The sequence below is a fragment of the Rissa tridactyla genome, chromosome 9, assembly GCF_028500815.1.
Source record: "Rissa tridactyla isolate bRisTri1 chromosome 9, bRisTri1.patW.cur.20221130, whole genome shotgun sequence".
In the NCBI taxonomy this organism is placed as follows: Eukaryota; Metazoa; Chordata; class Aves; order Charadriiformes; family Laridae; genus Rissa; species Rissa tridactyla.
In genome coordinates this window covers 49158230-49164229 of record NC_071474.1, presented here as the reverse complement: position 1 = coordinate 49164229, position 6000 = coordinate 49158230, and positions in this window count along the sequence as shown.

The window sequence follows — 6000 nt, the reverse complement described above, 5'->3', positions numbered from 1 at the left end:
GACCAATTGTTATTTATAGTTTTTTTTGACACAGAGGCAAGAACATTTGGAAATGCTTTTCCATGAAAGTAAAACCCAACATTTTTTCTTTTAATTTCTCTGTGCAAAATGAAAGCCGGCTCGCCGCTCTATCTTTAGCTCCCCCATAACAACCCGCGATGAGGGAGGTTATGGCGCTCCGGACCTCCCGTCGCTGCAGCCAGGGAGCTGTGCTGGCAGAGGGTCCCCCGCGGCCCGTGCTGGGCCTCCCCCACCTCGAGCAAAGGAGCAGGGCCGTGCCCGAACAGCCAGCGGTGGGGCGGGAAGGCGGTGGGTCTCCTCCTTGCTACGAGCAAGAAGTTCAAGTCTGCCGAAGAGGCCGGGGGTGGACTGGGACGTGTTGGTTCCTCAATAGCATCGTGCCGTTGGGGCAGAGCGGCCCGGCCGCGGCAGAGCCCCACACACCGGGCATTCCCGGACGCCTTTGGCCTCTCTGCTGATTGGCTTTTGCCTTTGGCCCGAGGTTGGAGCTTCGGTGTGCTGGGCAAAATTCCCATTGCGGGAACGAAGAGGAGCCCCTGTTTGGGAAGGAGATGCTCCACAGACAGCTTTGGCCCAATGAATCATCCTGGAGGGAGATGACAGGACCCGAAGCATGGCTGGGTGGCAGGGAAGGGCAGTGCTTGAAGCTCCCTGAAATACGCTACAAAAGAAGGCATGAGCTTGACCTAGATACATGAAACAACACGGTCCCTGGCAAAGCTCTGCAGCAAGAGCCAGAATTTCACATTCATTAAAAACCCAACTCACTCGCTGTCTACAGATACAAACAGCCTGGAATTAGGCATGCACGGGGATGAAAGGGCTTCAGCAGGAGCTGAATCCAGATTCCGACGTGCCACAGCTGCGTGCTGGGGCTGCCCGACCCCCGGCGGAGCCACGCGCTCTGCCTGCCCCGCACCACGCGGGGGCACGCAGCCGTGCCAGGGGCCTCCTGCCTTCACCCCTCCTCCAGGTCTCTGCGCGGCACAGACGGGTCCATGGCTTGTTCTCCAAAAGCCGGAGGCATTGCCTTCAGGAATCCCTCTTCCCCAACGCGCAGCAGCCCTTGCAGACCGTGGTGGTTAAACAGGGTTGTGTCCCACCAGGCTGCACCAGCGGCGGTGTCACAGCACTGGCAAGGGTGTGAGAAACCCCACGGTCAGCCAGGAGTAGCGGTAACACGGGGACCCTCTTCTGGCATGGCTGGTCGTGCCCTCGCTGCTGGGATGGATGCATTTGTGCCCTGCCACATGGCGAGGGGACACCTTACTCCACAGTCGGTTGCCCGCTGGTCCCTGCAGGGTGGTCCACACAGTGTGGGAGGATGGAAGGCACTGGTGGTTGCTGGAGGACCCCTTGCCCGGGGTTACCAGTTAGCATCACTGCGTGCACGCTGTTCCCAGCACGGTGTGAGGCTGTGCCTGCGCCAGTCACCGCTCCGCGGCCCATCTTAGGTTTTCGCTCCAGTGCGTCACGACAGCGTGAGCTGAAACAAGTCTGCTCGGGTATTTTCCTCGTGCCCTGGAGCAGGTAATGTGGACCAAGGAGCACGGAGGTCTCTGATGCTCACGCCACGCGCAGAACATGCCAGGACTGGCAGAGCCCGCCTGGCAGACGCTCGTTAGCAGTACCAGCGCCTGCTTTGGTACTCTGGGTTCTCATTAAAGCTTGGGCACTGCCTCACATCCCCACCCAGGAGTGTGGGAAACCTAATTGCTCTCTGGGCACTAACGAGCGAGCACGCGGGTGCTAAACATGGGCAACCTGAGCCAGGGAAGGGGAGTGGGAGCCCCGGCCAACGTTAGCTTGGGAAGTGCAAGGAATCTGTGAAAGACTCCCCGTTCCCACCCACAGCTCAAGGGCATGTTGCAACAGCGCTGGCCCAGGTTTCCTTCCACGACCGTCAATGACGGCTCGGTAGCCTGATCCCGACCACAGAGAGTCATGTCTCGGGGCAAGGAGGGGTGCCTGGCCCCTCTCTCCCGACAGGCCCTGCAGCTCGGGGGGCTCTGCTCTGCCGCAGGGGGTCTGTGGAGCCTTCTCCCGCAACACCCACCCTCTCTGCCATTGCGAGATGCTCTGCAGGAAGCTTCCTGACAGCGCTGCAGCCCAGATTTCCAGCGCTGAGGTTTGCTGCCCGCTGTTCCCCAGGTGGTCTCAACGCCGGTGCGCAGACAGCGGGCTCTGGGGGCTGGGGGCTGCCTGTCCCCTGCCCCACTCAGCATCCGGGCGGGAAGGTGGCAGCACCCAGCCTGGCAGTCCCTGCCCTAGAGCCAGGAAGAGCCAGGGGCAGGGGCAGCAAAAGCCCGCAAATATTTACAAGGAGGGAAAAACCCCAGCCTGGCTGGCAGGAGGGGCTGCTCCAGGCCAGAGCTGTGTGAACCATATGGCCTGAATCCCCCTTGTCTCCGATAACGGGATCCCTCCCGAAACCACCTGCACAGGGGGGTAATTTAAACAAAGCTGCTTGCCAGGGCCACTGCCAGCACTGTTATGTCCCAGACTTCATCCCTAAACCCGCCTGTCGGTAGCGAGGCCCCGGGTAGCTCAGCGGCAGCAGGTCCTCTGCTCTCCTGGAGCGATGCCTGCCGAGCCCGGCAGAGCTGGGGCAAGGGGAGGCCCCCCAGAGCCCACCCGACTGCCCCGGCCATCGCCAGGTTTGCTGCCACAGCGTGTCACCCAGGCAGTGTCAGCAGCCCCGGGCAGCCAGCAATGCCGTGACCACTGTGCTCTCCTCCCCGTGGTCATCAGCATCTCTGGTGGTAGCCTGGGTGACCCACCAGCCCAAGGGGGACCCGCTGTCCCCCAGCAGCCAGGGCATCCCAGGAAGGGGGTCTGCTAAGGGGGGAGAACAGGACGCAGATGCAGCAAACAGCTCATGTGCCTCAGGGACCATCACCCAACTGTCCCCTATGCTCTCTTCACCTCTGTGAGGTCCGATTGCTGGTGTGGGAGGGAAAGGGCTCAAGAAACACTGGCCCAGGTTGCCCAGAGAAGCTGTGGCTGCCCCATCCCTGGAGGGGTTCGAGGCCAGGTTGGACGGGGCTTGGAGCAACCTGGGCTGGTGGGAGGTGTCCCTGCCCAGGGCAGGGGGTGCCACTGGGTGGGCTTTAAGGTCCCTTCCAGCCCAAACCATTCAATGAGTCTATGATAAGAAATCAAGTTTTATTTGGGTCTGGTGTCCCTCAGAGCTGTGCACCGTTGGAAAGCACTGGAATGACACAGTCCCAGAAAATGAGCCCAACGCTGGTCCCTGCGGGACTGCTGGGGCCATCGCACTGGTGGAGCCGTGCACGTGTGCAGCCGGAGTCTTTCCTGAGCGATGCCCGGCCAAACCCGCAACCAACGCAGCGGCGGCCGGCTGAGCTGGGGTGCCTGACCCTCGAGGGCACCGTGACTGTAATCTGAAGTGAAAAGGTTGAGGGCTGGGTGTGTTTGGCTTTTCCTGTTCTGGTGGCTCGGTTTTTCACCCTGTCCTCTCCTGGCCTTACAGGGACCTCATTAAGAACATATTTCAGGTCAGCGGCTGTGGGAGCGGCAGGGTCGCTCTCCCACCGCAGAGCAGAGAGCAGAGCGCTGGCCCCGCGCATGCAGAAGGAAGAACATCCCCATCCTGCGCTGCCCCTGCAGAGCTGCTCAGGGGAAAAGCTTCGCCTGAGGTAGAAATGTTGTTTCTCCTCTCCTGTAGAGGGGACAAGCCCCTGAACCCTGCGCCTGGGAACTGCTTCCCAAAGGTGTCAGAGGAACCCAGTTTCCATCACTCCGTGTGCCATCTCTTCTGTGCTCCCTCTGCCCCCCCGGTCCTGCAGCAAAAGCTCAGCATCCACGGTCACCCTGGGCAGGAACAGACCCGTGTGCAGGGCTAAATCAGAGCCCGCAGAAGGCAGCGAGGGTCTTTCCTCTGGCACCAAGGGGCTCAGGGCTGCACCGGTCCGGCCCCCCTCCCTTGACCTGATCCCGTCCCTGCTCCTCCTGTGCCCTTTCCCTCCGGCTGGCAGCCTCGTGAGCTCCCAGGACACGTGAGCTCTTGGTCCCACGTACCAAGGACAGTCTGTTTGGCACCAGACACCGCACGGCTGCCAGGTCCAGAGTCCTTTTACCACCTCCATCGGTGTCCTCGGCATGTGCCTAAGCACGGTGTGTGTGGGGGGATAAAAGGTGGGATGTGCCCCAGAGACTGTGTGCCAGGACCTGTCTCGAGCTCTTCCTCCTCCATCACGTTTGCGGCGTGGCCTGTGGTCCCAGGCAGGGGAGAAGGAGCGGCAGCTGCCGGGTGTCTGCTGCGACACGAATCAGAGCAGGGACAGCAGGTAACCTGCCAGAGAGACAAAGGGGTTTTGTAGCCCCGTTAGCCAATTTCAAGCAGAAGTGTTGAAAGCCTCTTCTAACCACAGCTTTCAACGACTATGATCTCCGTATATTTAGATTCCCAGCACCTGGAGCTGACAAGCTCTGTCTCGGATCTGTCACTCATGTCGTGCTAATGCAGTCCGGGACGGCAGCGCTGCTCCCGGGGGGCTCCCGCGGTGCCTGCACCAGCGGAGCGCGGGGGAGCAGGGGCTCGCAGGACACTGGGGGCGGCGCTGAGTGGCGACGGTTTTCCTCCTCCCCAAAAACCTTCCGGAAAAGAATTTTCTCTCCCAAAGCAGGGTGAAAAGTCTTGCAACCTCACCATCACTGATGGCTGGGAGAACTCAGCCTGAACCACTTACATTTTACCTGACAAATTCCACATTCATTGGGAGCCGTTTATAACTTTTTATCACTTTTTCCCCCAAAATGGGTTGAAACCAACCGTTTTCTGCAGACAGGTTTGATCTTTTTTCAAACTGTCACTTCTTCAGCGACAGGGAGAAGCGTCGAGCCCCAGAGGCGGGGGGCGCAGGGGCTGTGCGGGAGGCAGGAGGAGCTGGTCTCGCAGCAGCGGCACCGCCCTGGGCCGTGGCGGGGGGATGGAGAAGGCTGGGGCCAGGACGGGAGCAGAGAAGGGGCAGAGGAGAGTGTGGCCCCTTGCTCTCCCGGCCAGACGCTGCGTGGGTAGCTCCTGTCCCAGGCTGTCTGGTTGTAGAGTGCAGGAAAGTGATGGGGAGCCCTAAGCAGAGGCACTTAAAAGGGATATGAAGTAGAACAGGTCAATGCTAAACACCCATCTGGTGGGGCAGGCTTGCTGGCTTGTTATGCCTCTGCACTATTCTTCAGCACGCTCAGCCTCCTCTGCCTCCCCTTCCCTTTATTCCCCCGGATCCACGCTGGCCCGGTGGCTGCAGCACATCGGGAGCCCCCAGCCCCTCTCCACTGCGCACACCCGCACGGAGCGAGCGCCTGGCCCTGGCGGGGGGCTCGGGACCTGGCTCTGCAAACCCAGGGGGACGTACCCCAAATGCCAGCAGGGCCAGGGCGGTGGGACCGTCACCTCTCCTGCCTCTCACAGCAGGGCCCTTTCAGCGCGCTGAGCACAGCATCCCGAGTGAGCACGTACCCCTCACCCGACTGCAGGGAGCAAACACATGGCTTAACCAAACACGCCAGCTGAGAACTAGTGAAAATTTATGTCCAATTCAGCCAATCCTACCGCCAACGTGCTTTTTGCAAACGGCAGTGCTGGTCGTGCCGCATCCTGAAAGCCCTGTTGGCTCCCACACCTGGGATGACCGTAAGCACTAAGAAATGTGCCGTGCTGCGCACACAGCCCCGCCAGAGCCTCCCGACGGCGCGCGGCGGCCAGCCGCCAGCAGCATGGCAGGTTCACCTGGCAGACCTGGGCAGCGACGTGGTAGAGCACAGTTCCACGGAGCGCTCAGCACCTCGCGGACGGGCTCAGGCTTCCGCAGGGTCTGAGCTGGGAATGCAGCAGCCCCATGTGAGGGGGCTGCAGCTGCAGCCAGCCGCGCACAAACCTTTCATGCCTCGTGGAAAGATATGCAGGGGGAAAAAGTTGTCCCACTGGCAATGTTCTCGGGCCCGTGTGTGTAAAAGAGA